The following is a 21,282-nucleotide window of genomic DNA, read 5'->3' on the forward strand; positions in this document are numbered from 1 at the left end:
TTTTATGGTTTGCAAAAAGCTTCACATACATATATTTTCTCATTTGATCCTCATAAACCTGTGAGGATTCTCATTTTACAGATAAAGAAACTGAGGCTGATAGAAGTTAAGTAAGCTGCCCTGGGTCACACAGCTGGTAAATGTCTGAAGCCAGATTTGAACACAGGTCTTCCTGACTTCAAATCCAGTGCTCCATTTACTATATTACTTAACTGTCAAACTCTGATAACTCCTACCCTCACAGAATGAATCTCTTAAGGGCAGAGACCATTTCAATTTTGTCTTTGTATCCCCTGGGTTTGGCACATGGTAGTTATTTAATAAATACTGATTAATGACAGATAAGTATGGGTCTAGTGACACACAGACTATTTGTCTGCTATTCAAGGACCAGCAAAGGTAAGCTCAGAAAAGTCTATCACCAGGCTAGCCACACAAATCTCAAAAACCACCTATTAAACCACAGACAGGGTGTCATCAGGAAATTACACTTCCTTTAAGTACTACTTTGGTTATTCAGGAGAAAAATCATGGTCACCAAAATTGCCTGCATAGATGTGGTGCCAAAAAAGGGAAAACAATCCAAATTTATAGTGCTATTAGGAAATGGCTGAACATAATGTGGTATATAAATATAATGGAATACTTTTGTACATGAAAAAATACAAATATGAAGACTATAAAGGAATATGGAAAGACAAGAGATAGAGAATAATTTGAAATTTATAGCTTTACATATAATCATTTTAAAAATTGTTTCAGTGAATATTTTATAGATACCCAAGGTTGATAAAAAATGACAGAAATAAAACCTTAAACCCAGAATTACCTTCAGTAGCAGTGTATAATCAGCATTTGGCACACTGGACAAGATGAGGAGCAAAATAAGTGATTAAGTCAAATCAAAGTAACACATTTTGAGAGTCTACTGTGTACAATGCACCATACTAATCTTTCAGGGAGATAAAAGATTAAGACAGTTCCTACCCTCAGAGGCTTACAAAATGATTGGGAAAATAAGAGGTCAACTTAAGGGAAATTAAGTAAAAATAAACAACTTAAAAGTTCAAGATGCCATGCAGCAGCATATAATTAATAAATGAATGTAACATAAATAGGATAAGTAGTATGAAACTCACAGAAGGGAGAAGTTGAAATGTTTATTTGTCTTTGTACTCTTTACTAACACTTTACTAAATTTATTTTTTAATTCATTTTAGTAAAAAAAAAGAATTTATGTTTGTATATGTAGATTTCAAATAGATGACAGCCATCACATTTTAAGAAGCAAGCCCCTCACTCATACACAAAAGATCAGCATTGCATATAATTACAAAGGAAGGGGGGAAACTTGGGGCTTGGGTCCCTGGGTGAGGTATATAGGACAGAATAAATTTTAAAAGGCAGAGAAGTTCCAGATGAGGAAAGCTGAGCTTTGGTAGCACCAAAGGTTCTCAAGAGAGTTCACCAAGGGACTTGGCAGATTGGATTATAGCAGCAATTACTTCACTGGTTAGTGTGGGAGAATATTAAAAACCTTTTTAGTTTCTTTAGAATATTTTCCTCTAATGCCTTTTTCAAAATCCTAGAAAAGCCACTGGACCAAAAGGCTTTTCTCAGGGAAATGGAATTAGGATAGTACCAAGCCTTTTAATAAAGAATAACTCGTTTATGTCATTGCCTTCCCCGATGAGGGCATGTGGTTCTCAACCCATCTAAAAGGTCTACCAGAAGTAACTGGTAGGTTAGCACTCACTCTTCTCCATTGGGAAAGGATTAAAGGATCAGTAGAAAGGAGAAAGTCCCTTCATTTGACTCCGGGAGTAAGAAGAGTTGTCCTGGAGGAATGGGATAATGACTTGGTTGCTCAGTTCCAAAATGTTAACCCAGATTGTCAGTCAGTCAATAAACATTTATTAAGCACCCACCATAGGTCAAATATTGTGCCAAGCATTGGGGGATACAAAGAAAACCAGAGTCCATGCCCTCAAGAAGCTGATAATCTAACAGGGCAGAAAACATGCAAACAACTATATACTAACAAGATAAACTGGAAATAATCAATAGAAGACACTAGAATTAAGGATTGGGAAAGGCTTCCTTTTGGGAAGCTGGGATTTGAGTTGGGACTTGAAGGAAGCCAGGAGGCTTAGATAAAGAGAGAGAAAATGCTTGGACAAGACACAGACAGAAGAAAACAGTTACATGACAATGGAAGGAACAAACATCAAGCTTTACCCTTTTACAAGATGTATCATTTTTGCCGGAGACAATCTTAAAAGCCCTTAATGGAAGAGACAGAAATTAAGCTACAATAGCTAGACTTTGTAGAGTGGAAGGGCATTTCAGGTAAGACTAGTGTTGCAAAGGTTCTGAATCATCACAGTAAGTAAAGGGTGGCACTGCAACTGAAGTCTAGAGATCTGCATTTAACTCCAGTGTACAACACTAACTAATTGTAAGATGATATTAAACTACTTACTCTTTTCTGGCCTCAGGGTTCTCATCTATAAAATGAGGATAATATTTATAATTACTTCAACACTCTGTCGTACAGAAAGGACTTTGTAAACTTTCTAAGTGCGATGTAAATTTAAGCTTATTAATAAACATGGTAGTAATAATAATAATTATAATAGCTACCATTCAAGGTTGGCAAATTTGCTTTACAAATATCTTATTTTAAACTTATAATAATCTTACAACAATAGGTGCTATTATTATCCTTATTTTATGAATGAGGAAATTGAGACTCAAAGAGGGTCATGGGGCACCTAGGTGGAGCAGTGGATAGAGCACCAGCTCTGGATTCAGAAGGACTTGAGTTCAAATCTGCCCTGAGACACATAACACTTACTAGCTGCTGTGTGACCCTGGGCAAATCACTTAACCCCATTGCCTAGCCAAAAAAAAAAAAAAGCTAGGCATCATCTTATACACAAATCAGAGCACAAGGCCAACATGACTACTTCCTCATCTCACTTGAACGATATAAAACCCCCTCTTCAAGGGAGACCAATAGTTACAGATAGTTTTCTACCCACTAGTACAAAGCTCTTACTTTAAAATCCTAGCCAAGCTGTCATTTATAAGACTATTCTTTATGATCTTCAAATTGCAAGATAGTACATTAAAAGAACAAAGGTTTAAAATTTCTAGTCATGAAGGAAAGATAGTATCTGTGAGAGCTAATGATACAAAATAATCATGAATTATTAGTATCATGTGAAACTATGTGAAAACTTAGTTATTCATAGAGATACATATGTCACAACTTCATTTACAAGTGCGCAAACAAGGGATAAATCTCAAAACTGAACATTCTTACATAGGTGACCATTAATTTATAAAATGATACTATTAATGAATCATTCATTTCAGGTGCAAATTACAAAGCTACTATGTAATTATAGTGACCAAGCTTGGCACTAGAGAAAATCCCTTCTTTGAAGAGAGGTGGAGGACTGTAAATATGGTACGTAGCAGATACTCTTAGACTTGACTGGTATTGGTTAGTTTTACCGAACTGCCTTTTTTCTGTTTGTTTTTATTCTTTGTTAGAAAAGATGGCTCAGTGAATAGAAAAGGAGGGAGAGAATATAGGAAATGAAGGTGAAATGGAAGCAAAAGATATCAATAAAATAATTTTTTTTAAAGTTACAAAGCTAAGCATTTAATCAAACAGGAACAACTCTGAGTATTTTTCCAAACTTATGTTTTCAACTGATATTTAAAATGCTCTCCAATAAGGAAAGGTTGACTGAAAAGGCAATTTAGTATTACTATCTGTAGGCCTTGAAATATAGATTTGTCTAACAGAATTTTTAAAATATGTGCCTTTAATGCATAATGCCCACAGCTGACTACCTGCAGCCTGTGCAAAGTATATAGGCTCCTTCTAAATACCATGATGTTAATGATATATCAAGGAATGTCCACAAAAGCTATTCAGAATATGAATTCTTAGCAGATGTGCTGTTGAGAAAAACACTAACCCAAAATTTACATCCTCTAGGAACACCAGCTGAGCATATCACCACAGTGCCACCTAACAAATCACTTCACTAAAGTGGAGAGCTTCATTTTCCATTTAGTAGTCATCAATGAGGCTCTCTTCTTGTATGGTTCAACATTTTCATCAAGAAAATGCTTTTTCAAAAATTGCTATTCTTTCTAAAAAATAATTGATTTTTAGTTTTCAACATTCACTTCCACAAGATTTTGAGTTCCAATTTTTCTCCATCTCTCCCCTCCCCCACCCAAGACTACATGCATTCTGCATACCCCTCCCCACAACCTGCCCTCCCTTCTATCCCCTGCCCCCACCCACTTCCCTTTCTATTTTCCTGTAGGGCAGGATAGATTTAAGAAAATCCTTAATACATGATTGGGAACCACAAAAGTTATCCTAGTTCTTGCAAAATTATACAGAACTTTCTATGACGTTAAAATGAAAATACTCCCTCACTTCTTCCCTAAATATCTCACTTGACACCTTTAAAGATGCAAGAAATATAGGCTGAAAGTTGGGATTGGTGAGAATTTCTTAGCCTAAGTTACTAGCATGATGGAGTAAAGCAAGTAGGACCTTGAATCACATGACCTTCCTTAAAGTTCAGCTTTACTACCTGAGCATAAATGCAGGCTAGTTACTTAACTTCACTGGCCCTCGGCTGCCCTACATGCAAAATGAAGGGACTGGACTAGACAACTTCAAAGCGGCCTTTTCTATTCTAAATGTATGATTTTATGATGAAACCCCAAACCTAGTGCACCTCCACCCACATCCTTAATAGGTATAATCCGGCTTCTCTCCATTAATAAATACCTCTATCAGTGGAAACTCACTACTTAAAAAGGCAGTCTAAACCTTTCTCTTCCTGTTCTAGTTACTAAAAAGTACCTTTCTTATTCTGAGCTATTCTTTTGACTCCCTACAAATTCTACTGATTAGCCTTAGTTTTTCCTTTCTTGTGAACTTCCTTTATAAATAGCTGTGATGCTTCTCTATAGTTCTTAGTCTCAGTTCTGTCCTTTGAAGATATAGGGGGTAAGTATACTTCCATTTGCAAATACTTTAAGAGAGCTATCCCCTCCCCTTCACCAAATCTCTAAATTAAACAGCTAAAATTCCTCAAATGGCAAGGTTTTCAGAACTCTCCCCACCTCATCCTAGTTGTCTTGTCTTCTTGGACATAGCCTGTAAATGTCTCATTTTATACAGCTCCAGAATTAGACACAATTCTCCAACCACAGTCTGACTAGTGGAGAGTCTGGATCTAAAGTCTACTTTTATTTCCACCAATCTGGACAAGAGATTCCTAGTGAGAAAGGCAGTGTGACAGAGTGGAAAAAGTACCTGTGGGGGAACCAGGAAGACTCCTACCTCAGATACCTCCTACTTGTGTGATTACAGACAAGCTCAGAATCTTGGTTTCCTCATGTGTAATGGAGTAAGGGTCTTAACATCTCTCTTTCACAATCATGGATTCAGAACCAGAAGGAGCCTCAGTGGCCTTCAAGTCCAGCGTCCTCAGATAAAAGAATTGAGGCCCATTAAGTTTGTGCAAAAGATCACACAGGGAGGGAAACAGGGTTTAGATCACAAAGTCCTCTGACTCCAAAGCCAGCTCTCTGCACTGCCCTATTCTGTGGGTGATTGTGCAGGAGCTTGGCTAAGCTTCATGTGTTGTGTAAATGTGACTCAGTAATTAATATAAAGTAAGTCTCCCATTGCTTGATCTATAAACTTGGGCTGTTTAGCCTGGAGAGAGGAGACATCACCTACTAAAGAGTTGGCCGGCCTCAGAGTCAGAAAGCTCACAGTTCAAGTACTACCTATATGATAAATCCCAGCTGCATGACCCTGAGCAAGTCACTGAAACCTCTCAAGACTCAAAAGCAACTCTCTAAGACTATAAAATTAAGAAAAGCTGCTAATATGCATTGATTCAAGGAGTTTCTTTACCACACCTCTTAAATTACTAGTCTTCTCCAAAAAAAAAAGGGGGGGGCAGCCTAAGAGTATATTAATAGGTCATAATGAATTCATGGTCAATGAAAATCCTGAACTGCTTTCAAACCAGGTTTGCTTCATCTTGTTCTGAAAGAATTTATTAAACTTAAGGTGGAATTTACATTTATATTAGCTGAATTTCATTTTGTTGTTTCTGGCCCATCATTCTAACTTACATGGTCACTGTGGGTGGTTTTTTTTTTCCTGGTATTCAACATTTTATCCATGTTAACTATGAGGCATCTGCAATGACTAGAATGTTTTCAACCAATGCCTTAAGAAAAATGTTGGATACAACAAGGTAGGACAGATTGGCAGCAATGCATTCATCAACAGTCTTAGGATATAGTGATGCAACTAGCTGTCAATCTACCTAATTATACTACTGACCTGGTGACATGTCTCTACTTTGTTCATAGGAATATCATGAAACTTCATCAATTGCCTTGCTGAAATCTTATTTTGCCATAACTTGTATTTCATGAATCCATGCCATAATTGTCCTAGTAATAATCACTTTGTCTTCTAGGAGTTTACAATATAAGAAAAAATGAAGTATCTGTGATCTCAACTAGGGAACTCCCTGCAGTGTACCAGGTTATATGGAAAGTTACTCCACTAACAGTCAAGGTCTTAAGGAGCTGCCTAAAAATCGAGTACAAGTTAGGAGTCATATAGCTAGAAAGTGTTGACAGCAGCATTTGAACTCATATTTTCCTGATTACAGGCCCAATATTCTATTCATGAACTAGTACTGCTACATTGCTTCTAGAAGTATTTTATAGAACATCAGTCATCTATTCTAGTTTACCTCTCTGTAATTTGTGAAATCTACTTTTTCATTTGAAAATTTGAATAAATCTTGTCTGCCTCCAGCATTCATATATCTTTCTTCTACCTCCTTTATTCCAACATTATTTTCATTTTTCTCCAGAATCCTGGGATATCATTATCCTAATGCTTTTACATTTACAGTTTCAAAGTAATTTTCTTTGGTGGAAGATAAACAGAAATAAAACGGGAGCTGAGTAGTTTTGCCTTCTCTCTGTGCCTGTTGAGCCAGGGAGTCAAGTGAAATGTGGCTGGCCTTGAGTTAGTGGGAGACTGAAACAAGCACCAGAGAGTACAGCAGGCCCTGAACCAAGGCAGGAGCTTCTATAGACTGACTCCCTAGTTCTACAACAACATATTGCTATTACAGTCCAGGGAAATTATCAGTGTACTCTCTAAATTATTTAACTCAAGTCTCTTTTGATTCAAGACATCTCCTGCTTTTATATTTTCACACAGGCCAACCTCCATGCCTTCAACGTATGGCTAAGCATGTATCTGAATTTGTAACATTTGAAGTTATAATTTATATAAATTAGGTTATCAGTTCCAGCCCAATGGGAAATGCAGTTGGAAATCAAATAGTGTTACCACTTGGGACCATCTCCCACTTCCTTAATATCTGCCTTAGAAATCCTAATATTCTTTCAAAGTTCAGCTCAGGTGCCACTCCTTTTGAAGCCTTCCCTAATCTCCTCCCCTCTCTGTGTGCTGTTTTCTCCCCATTCAAATTACCTTGTATTTTCTTATCTGTGTAAATGTTATATTCCCTCCCAACCCCATCCCCAACTCTGAGAGCAGGAACAATTTCATTTTTGGCTTTGTAATCCCAGCTCCTTATACAAAGATGTTTAATAAATGTTTTTTGAATTGATTACATTATTATTTGTGTCTCATTGCAACTCTGGGGTAGAGTAGATAGAGGCGGGATCTATAATCTAGAAGCCTTTCGTCTGCCTTAATATAAAATGGGGATGACAAATAATAACACCTACCTGATTGGGTTGTTGTGAGGATCAAATGAGAAAATAATTGGAAAGTGCTAAATACAGTGACTATCACGTAGTAGGTGCTTAATAAATGCTTCTCTTCCCTTCTTTGGTCATACATAGACTAATATACAATTCAGATTTGACCGTCCAAGTCAATAGAAATGGGGGCGTGGGGTGGAGAAATGCCTCTGTTGTAGATTTTGTGTTTGTTATTATAACTTAACAATCCAACTTGGGTCTGGAATCATGAAAAAAAGATTAAGACATTTGGATTTTTTAAAATTCTGCCCCAATTATAAGTCAGATTACAAGAGTTTTTGCAATAATAGAGTCCAAAGCATGTGTATATATACACACACACACACACACACACACACACACACACACACACAGAGGCCACAACAAATACCTCTCATTAAACTAGTTAAGTAATTTCTAGTCCTCCCATAAGGTGTTAACTAGCCAGTTTAACTTAAAAAGCTAAATTCTTTGTAGGAAAAGCCTAACCTACACATTTATAATGCCTGCTGCAGAAGAGACTGATGTCCACTACCCTACTAGTAACACTAAAGTAGATTATCAAAAAAGTGACAGATAAATGGAAAGCAGAAGCCTGATGCACAGGAACCCAGAACTATGCCAATTACACTTCCAAGGGAGATTTCAATATTAATTTACCAAGTTTTAGCTTCTTTGTGGTTACGTTTCTTAGGTTTGAACAGGTAAGGCTTCTACTTGGATAGTCTTGGAGGTATTCTGCACAAGCTCAAAGTTTTCCCAGTTTTTACTACCTGGTTTCATGCTCCCAACTGAGATTCCAACTTCTAACTGTAGTCTGAGGATCTGGGTTCAAATTCCATCTCTAATAGTTGCTATGTGGCCCAGGGTTTCTTAACCTCTCTGAGCCTCAGTTTCCTCATCTGTCACATGATGGGATTGGATTAGATGATGGTCAGAGGTACCCTGTAGCTCCAAAAATCTGTGTGTCCAAGCTCAAACAAGCCCAAATCACAGATCACAGAATTTTAGATCTGGAACATTAGAGATGACCTAAATGCTCCCCCATGCCACCATTTTACAGATGTACACACTGAGACCCCAAAAGATAAAATTACTTTCCCAATGTCAAAATTAATAGCAGAGTCAATTAACTGACTGAGCCAAGTGGCATTTTACTACAGTTCTCTGTCTCTAGTCCTTCACAGAAATCCTGTAGTCTACAAACCTAAACTGACAGGTGATTCCGATATCAACAAAGAATTTTTTAAAGCATGAGCTAATACTTCATCTATTCAAAGAAATTAGTACTTGCCTTTCTAACCACTAAGCCTGAAGAGATAGCTCCTTATGCAATTCATCTTTGAGATGTCTGCATCTTATCTTAAAACACCATATTTCTCCTTCTTATGGCAGTCAAAATATGAAGTTGTTATTATACAAAGATTTTCTAGGTTATCTAATTAACAGGAATACTGTGTGGCTCATGGTATTAGTCTCTCACATTTTGGAAACTATGTTTACCCTAGTGCTGTAACAACAGGCTATCAAATGATTTTTAAGCCATCAAAATTCAAATTACTTTTTATATAATAATAAACCTAAAACCCCCCCCCACAAATCTTCTCTTACCCTCTTTACTACAGTTATACATGAAATTCATGGCATCTTCCAGAGTTGAGAAATGATTTTTATCATGTGATAAAAGACGATGTGGAATGCCTTTTTTTTTAAATTTGGTTAGGCAATGTGGTTAAGTGACTTGCCCAGGGTCACACAGCTAGTAAGTGTTATGTGTCTGAGGCCACATTTGAACTCGGGTCCTCCTGAATCCAGGGCCGGTGCTCTATCCACTGCACCACCTAGCTACCCCCAACAAAAGACAATATGGGAAAAAAAGACTCAGAGAAAGGAGAGGGGGAAGATAAATTGTCAAACAAAATTTTAATATTAAGGGGAAAAATTGGCTTATATTTATACTACATCTAAAAATGGGAAAAAATGTTATGAGAAAACAGATGTTGTTCCTGCTTTCTTAGAGGGGTGTTTACTATACCAAATATATTCCTTTAATTAACTATTGAATTTAACAAAAACCATTAGTCAACAATGATAACGTGGTGTGGTAAAATTTTTATTCTATATTTCCAGGAGTAGTTAGGACTCCCAGAACCACATTGATAGTATAGAACAACAGACTATAGAAGAGGAGGAAGTAGAGAAGGAGAATCTGAAGCCAAATATAAAAAGCAGTAAAAGTTTACGTTATGTATTTTGTCCTTATTTCCCCAGGGATCCTCATGTCTCTAGAGAAAACACAGGTTGAGTGAATCACCAGCTAAATCTTCTGCCATTCAAGATGGCCCACCACAGGAGTCTAAACAGCAGTCCAAAAACTTCCTCTCAGATCTACATTCAACAGAAGAGACATGACAGAGGCTAACACCAAATGGAAAAAGGGGGTGGCGACGAGGGGGAGGGAACCATTCCTTAGGGTACATGAGGATGAAATGCCTAAATTTCATTGGCTATAAGATCCTAAGGAATAGCATGCTTTTTTCAATGCACCAATTTAAATCTGGCATTATACTGAGCCAACGTGCTCAAGAAGCAGTGTCAAAGGCAAACGGAAAAGGATCCCTGCTGTCTGCATACTGACCTAGAAAACCACAAATTATCATTGTCTCTGCCATATTATATTTTTGCTTATTTTGTTAAACATTTTTCAAAGTTTTTTTTTTTGCTTTTAGGCAATTGGGGTTAAGTGACTTGCCCAGGGTCACACAGCTAGTAAGTGTCAAGTATTTGGTCTGAGGCCGGATTTGAACTCAGGTCCTCCTGACTTCAGGGCCAGTGCTCTATCCACTGCACCACCTAGCTGCCCCTTTTTCAAAGATATTTTAATCTAGCTTGGGGTACTTTTGTAGACAGGCTGTGAGTATAACACTTCTGAACTAAAGGACTAAACCAGGCCTAGAGAGAAGGCCAAGAAAGCAGAATCAAGAGTTATTAAAAGAAAAAAAAAAGCATTTACTGTGATTCACCTCGAGAAAGAGACTTCGCTCCTCAATACTCTATGTACTACCTTGGTATGGAAAATATACATCAAAAAATCATCCTGGAGCAGCTAGGTGGTGAGGTAGATAGAGTACCGGCCCTGAAGTCAGGAGGACCTGAGTTCAAATCCGGCCTCAGACTAAACACTTGACACTTACTAGCTGTGTGACCCTGGGCAAGTCACTTAACCCCAATTGCCTTAAAAAAGAAAAAAAAGAAAAAATCATCCTGACTAAGCCTGAGCTCAGGGCTTCAACAAATACCAAACATATACCACATTATAAGATACTGATGCTATAGAAGATAATAAACTGTAGCTTTAAATAAAAGCTACACCAAGTAACATATAATTGAGCAGGACTACATAAATGAAAGATTTCAACAACATACACAAAGCCCTCTGCTGAGATCTGTGGTAGAAGCAAAGAAGTGAGACAGTCTCTGCTCTCCCCCGAGAGGACATATCTGGCAAGCAAGTTGGTCAACTCCAATTCCAACACCAACCTAGCTACCTTTCCAGTCTTACCTCACACTAGTTCCATTGTTACCCAAACTCCAGTAAACAAGACTATTTGCCCTTCCCTGTATAGGTGCCTCAATTTTTTATCTCAATTTTGTTTATGCTTACCTACTTATGCTCTCCTCTTCCATTGCCACCTGTTACCATCCTACCCATCCCTTTATGGCCCAGCCCAAATGCCAACTAATCTAGCCAGAAGGAATCTCTCCCTTCCCTGAAACACTAGAGCTTACAAATCAAATTCTACTTTGTACTTTACTGATGCATACCAACTTTGTTTCTTCCTAGATGCACCTGGCATGTTGGCTTATAGATGTCCACACAAATGTTTGTTGAATTAAAATAAGCCCATACTAACACTTAAAAATGAACAAAAGGCAGTGTGAGTGTGTGTATGTGTGTACGTATATTGCAGTGTTCTGTAGTGGACTGAGAGCTTAGAGAGCTGGCCTCAGAAACAAGACGGCCTGGGTTTAAATGTTACTTCTAACATATTCTGGCTGTGACCCTGGGCAAGTCACTTAATCAGACTCTAAGTTATAGAAAAGATTCTGACTTGCATTGGTGTAGGCAGCTTCCTCTTCTAGGAGGTCCTGATATCAATAAAATACCAATGCAATCACAGGTCTGGTATATAGATTAGATAGATCTTTTGACAAAACCATCAATTTTGTTAATATAGGGAGCTCCCCCCAAAATCCCTCTACCAATGTATATGTGCAACTTATGGCCTATATGCTGGGGGCACAGAGAGATCTTTTCAGGACAACAAAGTGGCAATGATTATATATCAGTATGTGTCTGAGGCAGGACTTGAACCCAGAACTTTCTGACTCCAAGACCAGCTCTCTATCCACTAGACTACATGGTGCACCTTCCCACTGATGTGATAATGTGTGGCATATATAATAAAAGTTCAGTTCAGCACTTTTAGGAAACCTCCTGTTTATAATCTCAAAGATTAGCAGGATTTGAGGCTTTGACAGTTTTCAGTCTGTAATCAAAATGAAAACCAAGTTCAAGGGAATTTTTGTCTTTATGCAAGCGGGGAAATAACAAAGGGTCGAATCTTCCCTGTGGGAACAGGGAAGGCTTCATGGCAGATGTAGGTCTTGAGCTAGGCCCTGAAGAAACGGTAGGAACAGGCTAGGTGAAAAGGAAGTAGGATGATATTTCATGAAGGGAGAAACACTGTGATCAAAAGTATAAAGAGGGTGCAGTGGATAGAGAACCGGTCCTGAAGTCAGGAGGACCTGAGTTCAAATCTGGCCTCAGACCAACCACTTGACATGTACTAGCTATGTGACCCTGGGCAAGTCACTTAACCCCAACTGCCTCGCAAAAAAAAAAAAAAAGTATAAAGAAAGAAATGCCAAGATATGTTCTCAAGGAAGTGAGAAGTATAGCCTGACTATAACAGAAAGTTCATATTGGAGAAGAGTAGGGCAAAAGATAGTTAATCTAGCAGGTCTAGGAGATACATTGTAGAGTCTCAAATGACAAACCAAGATAAAAATCTTAGGAGAATGCACCAAAGGTTCCAGAGCAGAGGATGTAAATGACAAATCTGGCATTTTAGTGTATTTTGATGGCAATGTATTAGACTCAATGGAAGGGGAAGGGACTGCGGACAGGCAGGTTTCCCTTATTACCAATAGTGATACACAACAAAGAGCTTTGGATTTGGATTAAAAAACCTGTGTGGTTTTGGAAAAGAGAGGCTTAAAACCTCTGGGCCTCAAGTTCCTTTTTTATAAAATTAAGGGGTGGTACCGAATGATTTCTTAAGGTTCCTTCTAGCTTCGAATCTTATGATCTATGTATGATCCAGGCAGAGCAGCCAAGAAGCTATTACGATAGTCTACATATAAAGGAAATGAGGCCCAAACTCAAATGGTGACAATGAAAAAATAAAAGAGAGATATAAAAATAATAATCAGGAAAAATTCAACAGGATTTAATAACTTAATGGCTATCAGGGACAAGGGAATGATAATATCAATAGCTCACATTTAAATAGCACTTAAAGATCTGAAAAGCATTTTACAAATATTATCTTCATTTTATCTACACAACGACTCTGGGAGATAAGTGTTATTATTATTATTGTTCCCATTATATGGATGAGGAAACCAAAGTAGAAGTGAAGTGACTTGACCAGGAGCATACACGTAGTAAATGTCCAAAGCTGGATTTGAACTCATGTCCACCTGACCCTAGGTTCAGAGCTCTACCCAGAATACCATATGGCTGCTTCAGAGAAGGAAGAATGAAAATGACTCAGGTTTTGCTCCTAGGTGACTCTAAGAATCATCCCATCTCTAATGAGAATAAAGAAGTAGAGCTGGTATGAGAGAAAAATAAGGAATGCTATTTCACACACATTGAATACTGGTGAAGAGACAATGGCACATCCACATGGAAATGTCTAGTAAGCAGCTTACTGAAGACTAGAAATATAAATCTAGGAGTCATTTGCATTTGTTCATTTATTCAATGACCAACTACTTACTATGTATGGAAATGCTGGAGATGTGGGGATATACAGGACAATTAGACTTGTTCCCTAACCTCAAAATGTTTATAAATTAATAGAAGAGACAATACAATGTAGTATGTGAGAAGTGTCAGGGGCAGGTAGGTGGCACAGTGGATAGAGCACTAGCCCTGGAGTCAGGAGGACATGAGTTCAAATCCGACCTCATGCACATAACACTCACTAGCCATGTGACTCTGGGCAAGTCACTTAACCCCAATTGCCTCACCAAAAAAAAAAGTGTCTTAAGATGCAAAGAGCTTTAGGAATTCAGAAGAGGCCACTATTTCAAATAGGGTTCACTGGGAGATCGTGTGTTACAGAGTTGGGAGTCAAAGAATTGCAAGTTTAATTTCTGCCCCTGTCACTCACTAGCTAGACGTCAGCGGGCTAGTCCAAGGTCACACAGGTCCTAAGTAATAGAACCTGGATTTGAATTCAGTTTCTATGAGTTGAAATCTAGTACTATTTTCCACTACACATCATGCTGGAAAATCATAAAAGTCATCTTGAAAGAAGACACATTAAACTTGGGCCACCAAGAATGGCTAAGATTTCAACAGGCAAGTATTGGGGGGGGGGGGCGCGCCTCCAGGAGAAGAAAATGGAAGTATGTAGAGCAAAGGTCAGTAACCTACACATATACCAAAGATAGCCTACAGGCCAGTCCCTGATAACTCTTATGCACACTCCCATCTCCCCATGAAAACCTGACCATTAATGTCTGCCTTTTTTCTCTCCCCTACTCCCTCCCTCCACATTCAAAGAAAAGATAATCAATGACCTCTCTTCCTGCCTGAACCATCATATTATATATCTTATCCTCTGCACTCTCCCCTCCCTCACTGAGTAGGCCAGCAGAAGCCCAAACATACTCCTTTTGCAAGACTATTGGATCCCTAGCAAAGAGCTAGAAAACACAAGGTGAGATACCGAACCTTTAAGAGTGGGGGAAGGAGTAAAGGAATAAGCAAAAAAGTCAATCAAGCAGTCAATAGCCATTCATTAAGTTCTATTAGGTGCTAGGCACTGTGTTAAGCACTGGTGATACAAAGAAAGGCAAAATACAATCCCTGTCCTTGAGGAGCTCACAGTCTAATGAAGGACACAACTAAATAACTACATATAAACAAGCTATATACAAGATAAAAAGGAAATAATCAACAGAGGGAAGGCACTAGAATTAAGGGGGATTAGGAAAGCCTTCTTACAGGTGGGATTTTAGCAACTTCAAAGAAGTCAGGGAAGCTAGGAGGTGAACTGGAGGAGAGCATTGTAGGCATGGGGAATAGCCAGATAAAATCAGAATTAGTGAGGACAGGGATATAATATCTAGACAAAACTATATCAGCAGAAACAAAAGAAGAAAACAACAGGCAATTGAGCCAAAACAAAAATACCAAATTTAGATCTACCAACAGTGCCTTTTAATACAATTTAAATGCTTAAAAGGTAAGGATTAACAATTAAGAGTAATGACCAAAGATATACCAAATTACCTTCACAAGAATGAATGTAAGTGGAAATGAAGGGGAAAAAGAAATGAGCATGTTTTTAAAATACCTACCTGTCAGGCACTTCACAAATATTATTTTACATGATCCTCACAACCCCTGGAAGTAGGTTCTATTATTATCCTCATTTTACAATTGGGGAAACTGAGCGAGAGGTTAAATGATTTGCCCAGAGTCACACAGTTAGTGTCTGAGGCTGAATTTGAACTCAGTTCTCGAAATATTCTCAGCCTGTTGTCTTCCCTGGCTTCCTTTAAGGTTCAACTAAAATCAGAAAGCTTCTCCCAACTTCTCTTAATTCTAGTGCAGTTGCTTTGTTAACTATTTCCTATTTATCCGGTATATAGTCTATTTGTATATATTTGTTTGTTTGCTGTATTCCTCATTAGATTGTAAGCTCTTCGATGGCTAGGTCTGTCATTTGCCTCTTTGTATCTCTAGGCCTTAGCATAAAGCCTGGCACAAGATAGGCATTTAATAAATGTTTATTGACTGATTTTTTGATTTCTGCCTCCAGGCCTATGTTCTTCTGGCTAGGAAAGCACAAATACAAATAATTTATAAATGTTTGTAACAGAGATTTCTTTTTTCAATGAAGACTGGGATGTGAGAGGAAGAGGAGGTGGATTTTCACTGATTTAAAAATTAATTTAAAAATAAAAAATTAAGCTACAAGGGAAAAGATGGACTTTCAAAATAGAGTACTTCCAAACATTCCTGATGAAAATACTAGAGTTGAACAGAAACTTTGAAATGTATGTAGTAGAGATTTGTGGTTTCACTTATAATTCCCTTTCTCTGTTCCATTTTTTATATGGTAATGTTCATTTTGCAGGGTGTTTCTTAAGTTCAGAATTTTAAAATTTTTAAAAAAATAATGTGACAGTTACCTGATAAATCAAAACAGGTACCTAAAATAAATAGTATCCAAGCAACTGGACAACCAACTGGGTTGACAAAAGGCAAAGGGCATCCTGGGGTATGCAGGGATAACCCCACCAATGGGAAGACAGTCTGTGATCCTGGAGAAGCTAAGGAAGTTCTCTGTAGTTCCCAGCTGATTTGCAGAGATCAAGCAACTTTAAATAGACTCATGTGGCCTAAGACCAAGATACTCACTTTTACTTAAGGCTACTCTGGCTGCTGAGGTCAAAGAAAGCCTAGTCAGTGAACTGGAAAAGTGGCCACAGTTACTGAAGGTACAGATGAGGTCAGCACCAAAGAAGTTCTTTCCTGAGATATCACCTCTTGTGGCCTAGTGCAGTAGATGAAGTTTGTCATCTCTCCCTTTCTCAGTTCTAGATAGGAAGCTGGCAAAAGGCAATGGAGAGAAAGTGGGGTCAGAAAAGATGGAATGGAGTAGCAAACAGATGAGTTTGGCAAAACCGTTCTCCTTTAAAAGAAAAAAAGTTTCATTAATAAGACCCTGAGGCCTTGGTTAGCCTTCCTGTAGATTCTTTAATTGTGACCTTTGACAATTCACTTCACTTCCCTATTACTTATTTTAAATGCTTTATTAAACTTCTGGAAAGTGGGAATTAATGGGACTCACAAGTGAGGAACAGGGAGTTAGGAGAACTGCCAAAGGTCATGGATTAGAGAGTCTAGAAAAGGCCTCCTTCCCTTCCTCCTTTAGGATCAGAGACACTGGGTAGGAAGGGACCTTAGTTACAGGCCATCTGGTCCGCCACCTAACCTTTCAAGAAAATGAGGAAGACCAAAAGACATCCAAAAAAAGGGAAAAGAATCTATTTGTTTGAAAACATTTACAGCAGCTCTTTTTGTGGAAATCAAAGGGATGTCCATCAATTGGAGAATGGCTAAACAAGCTGTGACATACAATTGCAATGGAATATTATTGTGCTGTAAGAAATGAGAAGCAGGATGATTTCAGAAAAACCTGGACTTACAGAACTGATGCACAGTGAAGTGAACAGAACCAGGAGAAAGTTATAGAAAGTAACAGTAACATGTTCCATGAAGAACTATGAATGACTTAGCTATTCTCAGCAATACAATGATTCAAGACAATCCCAAAGGACTAATGATGATGCATACTATCCACCTCCTGAGAAAGAACTGATATTGATTGAATACGGACTGAAGCATGCTATTTTTCACTTTCTTTCATTTTTTTCTTAATGTTTTGCATAATTGCACATGTATAACCTATATCTGCTTACTGTCTCAGGAAGGGGGGAGGGGAAGGAAGGAAGGAGGGATAGATTCTGGAACTCAAAAGTTTAAGTAAAAATGTTAAAAAACTGGGGGGGAAAAGCAAATGTTACCTCCATGGGGAAAAAAAAAGAAAATGAGGAAGTGCGAAATTATTTTTTCCAAGGTCACACATAGGTAGCAGGTAGAAGAGCAGGGATTCAAACCTAGAACCATCCTCTTCTTTCAAAATCAAGTCTTTCCATTTCATCTCAGGCCTTATCTGAAAGGTCATCAGCTGGCCAACCTCATAACATTTTAAGTGTTACTTTGTCACAAAGATATTCTTGCTAGAACACACAGGCTCTATGAAAAGGTGCCACTCAGCTTAGGTCTGTTAAACTTCATACCCTAGTTCAAAAGTACTTTGTAACTACTATTTTTCTCATTCCCAGAGGCTTGGAAAGAGAGGCAGGTATCTTAATATTCTCTTAAGGAAAGAAAATTGAGGAGCAATATGATTAGGGGCAAGGTCGGAGATGGGAGGCCAAGAAATAAAGTCCTCGATGAGTCTGACCTTTCAAGGACCCTGCCCCTTCCTTAGCTTTTAAAGAAAACTAACGAGCTTTTAAAAGAGTAACTGTGTGGTTGTAAAAACCTGACTCCAGTCTCCTCCAGACCTCCCTTAGCTCCGAAATCTAAGGAACCGAGAGTCCAAGCGGAAACGCATATCCAATGACTCGTGCTTTGCCAGACCCAGGCACAAACAAGCCCCGAAAGCGGCTACAACTTCCCAAGCCTGTCCGCCGGCCGCTCTCGGCTGGACAGTCAGGTGGGCGGGACTCCCAGACGGGACGGGGCGGGCCTCCCGGTAGTAGGAAGGGCGAGTTCTATCCCCAAGGCTGCGGCGCATTCGAAAGAGCTGTAGGGCGTGCCCGGGACCGGAGGGGTGGGGGTGGGAGTGGCCCGGACTCGAAGCTTAGAAAAGGAAGGGACAAACGGGACGAAGTGTCCGGACAAGATCACCTCCTCTCCTCGGCCCACGTGACGCTCTCCCCTCGACCTTGTGGGTCACGGGAGAGGAGGCAGCAACTGGTTCCCTCACATCCGCCCGCCGAAGTAACCCCGCCCCCTCATCCCAGGCGACCAATAAGAAGCCTCGCCGCGCCCGCGCGGGACCCGCAGCGCGCGCCGGCAGCCGCCAATCTCCGCCTGCAAATCGCTCCGGCCTTGCCCATTGGCTCTAATGGTAGTCTTTCAGAATTCTCCCATTCCCCACCCGTCCCCCCTCCGCCTCATCCTGGTTCTGACTCTCCTCCCTACCCCGTTCTCTCTTCGCCCCCCTCAATTCCAAACCCCCTCCCCCTCCAGCCTGCAGGCCAAGTCACCCGGGCGGTGGCTGCAAGGACACATTGTCCGTGCTTCTTGCTCGCGGCTGTCCTGCCTCTGTAGTCCATGGGACAAAAGCCCCAGTCATGACCCCAGTCCCAGTCCCTGGCAAACAGTAAGAGTAGAGGAGGTACCTGTCTCCGACTCCGGCTCCACCCGGGAATGAGGTACCGACTCCCCCACTCTCGGCAACACCAGCGCCTTCGCCCCGCCCCCTCCCGCCCCGGCGTGTTACGTCACCACGCAGTCTGTCCCGCCCCCTCCGAGCCCGGAGATGCCGAAGCACCGCCTTTGGGCTTTCAATTTCCCACCTCCTCTCGGTCACCCACTTGCCCCACCCCCGAGTTCTAGACTCCCGGGGCGTGAAACCTGACAGCTGCCTCTCGAGAGGGCCTTCCTTCCCAGGGCTAGCTGTCGCTTGCGAGGCCTAAGGCGGGATGTACACTCTAGGGATGGAGAGGGTTCTGCCCGGGTTGTGACGTCACAGTGTTCAGTGACTCTGCTACGTCTAGGGCCCTTGGAATGTTGTGACAGTGGAAGGGCGCGCGTGCTGGACTCGAGCTCGCAGACCCTGGAACGCAGCAGGGAGCAGGTGGTAGAAAAGATGGGGTGAACTAGGGAGGCAACTGGGACCCCCGCCCTCACGTCGGTTCTCAACTCTTTCCGCACGGGTCATACAGCGCTTAGTCATAGTTCCTAGTGCCCTACCCAGCCCTGCCCTGCCCGATTGGCTTCTACTTAGATGTTGACAGCAAGGGCTGGATGATTGCACGGAACCTCCTTAGGGAGGGAATATATTTCTTAGTCAGTTCAATTCAAGTGTTTATCAGTCTCTTGATTGGATTAGTAAAACATTAATTTTGTCATGAGATAATAGGAATAACTACATATAGGTTATAGAGCAGCTACCTCTTTAACATAGGGATTCTGAATTTTTTTTAATATGGCATATACTATTTCAGTGTAACTGCTTTCCTTTGTAATTCTTTGTATTTTATTTTATGCATTTAAGGTGTCTATAGGCTTCACCATAATGCCAAAGGGATCCATGACACATAAACAAGAAAAACTTTTATAGAAGTGTCCTAGTATAGTGGCTAGACACTGGACTTTATTCAGGAAGTCCTAGATTCAAATTATTCTTGGGGTACTCAATAGTTATATGACCCTAGATCATTTAATTTGTTTGTGCTAGGTTAAAAAAAAACAGGAAAAAAACTTTTTGTTGTTCAGTCATGTCCAACTCTTCCTACCCCCATTTAGGATTTTCATGACAAAGATACTGAAGTGGTTTGCCCTTTCCTTCCCCAGCTCATTTTAAAGATGAGGAAACTAAGGCAAACAGGATTAAGTAACTTCAAGCAGTTAGAAAGTGTCTGAGGTCACATTTGAACTCGGGTCTTCCTGACTTCAAGCCCTGCACTCTAGCAGCTGTGCCTCCTAGCTGCCCTGGGTTAAAAAAAAATAGCCAAGGAAGAATGTCTGACAGGGGAGCATTATGTGTATTTTGAATCATAAGCTACACCCTCTACACAAAGCCTCAATAACTAGTCAGTATTACAGACTATAGTCAATAGTCAATAAACGTTTATTAAGTTCTTGCTATGTGCCAGACACTGTGCTAAGCTCTGGGGATACAAATGCAAAAAAACCCCCAAACAATCCCTGCCCTCAAAGAGCTGTCTACTGAGGAAGACAACACAAAAAAGTTGAAGAGGGTTTGGGAGGGAAAAGAAGTGAAAGAAGCCTGAAATGAGTGCTGCTGGAGAAGTCAAAGAAGCTGGAAATGAATGCAGTCAAAAAAATTCAAGAATCATAAAATTTTAGAGGTGGAAAAGACCTTTAAAGGTCTTTTATTTAACTCTGTTACTTTGTGAATGAGGAACTGAATCTCCGAGGCTTGAAGTAGTAGAAGTAGAGACAGCAGACAGGAAGCTGGTTAAAGGAAATCAAAGAGGATGGGATAGAAAAGAGGGACTAGAGTAGCATATAGGTTAGCTGGACTTTTTTTTAAGACTCAGAAAATCAATAACTTTGCTTTTAAAAAAAAAACTTCATTGCAATACAAATAAACACAGGCTGATAAATGACAGACAGAATTTGATTTCAGATCTCCAGTCTTCAAGACTAGCCCTCTCTTTCCATACCACTGTAACTGGCTCCATCATATATGTTGGCAACTGATTCTTTGTTGCCTTATACTAACTAAAAGAAGCATGTTTCATCAATGAAAAGATCTATGTTCAGGTTAAGATCTGAAATCAAAGGAGATGAGT

At 39.7% G+C, this 21,282-nt stretch overlaps 1 protein-coding gene across 5 annotated transcripts in view; it reads right to left on the reverse strand.

The window, feature by feature from the left end:
• Positions 1 to 19,222, reverse strand: part of OGDH (oxoglutarate dehydrogenase) — a 95,853-nt gene extending 76,631 nt beyond the window's left edge. For 4 of the 5 annotated variants that reach the window (XM_020984048.2, XM_020984051.2, XM_020984050.2 and 1 more), the window contains exon 1: positions 19,141 to 19,222. The gene's annotated coding sequence lies outside the window, so the exon portion shown is untranslated. Of the gene's footprint in view, positions 1 to 16,582; positions 16,774 to 19,140 lie in introns of all 5 variants that reach the window. The other variant, XM_020984047.2, reaches the window with a different exon arrangement.
• Positions 19,223 to 21,282: the final 2,060 nt, after the last annotated feature.

Source organism: Phascolarctos cinereus, unplaced genomic scaffold, assembly GCF_003287225.1.
Source record: "Phascolarctos cinereus isolate Bilbo 61053 unplaced genomic scaffold, phaCin_HiC Scaffold_2;HRSCAF=192, whole genome shotgun sequence".
Classification (NCBI taxonomy): domain Eukaryota; kingdom Metazoa; phylum Chordata; class Mammalia; order Diprotodontia; family Phascolarctidae; genus Phascolarctos; species Phascolarctos cinereus.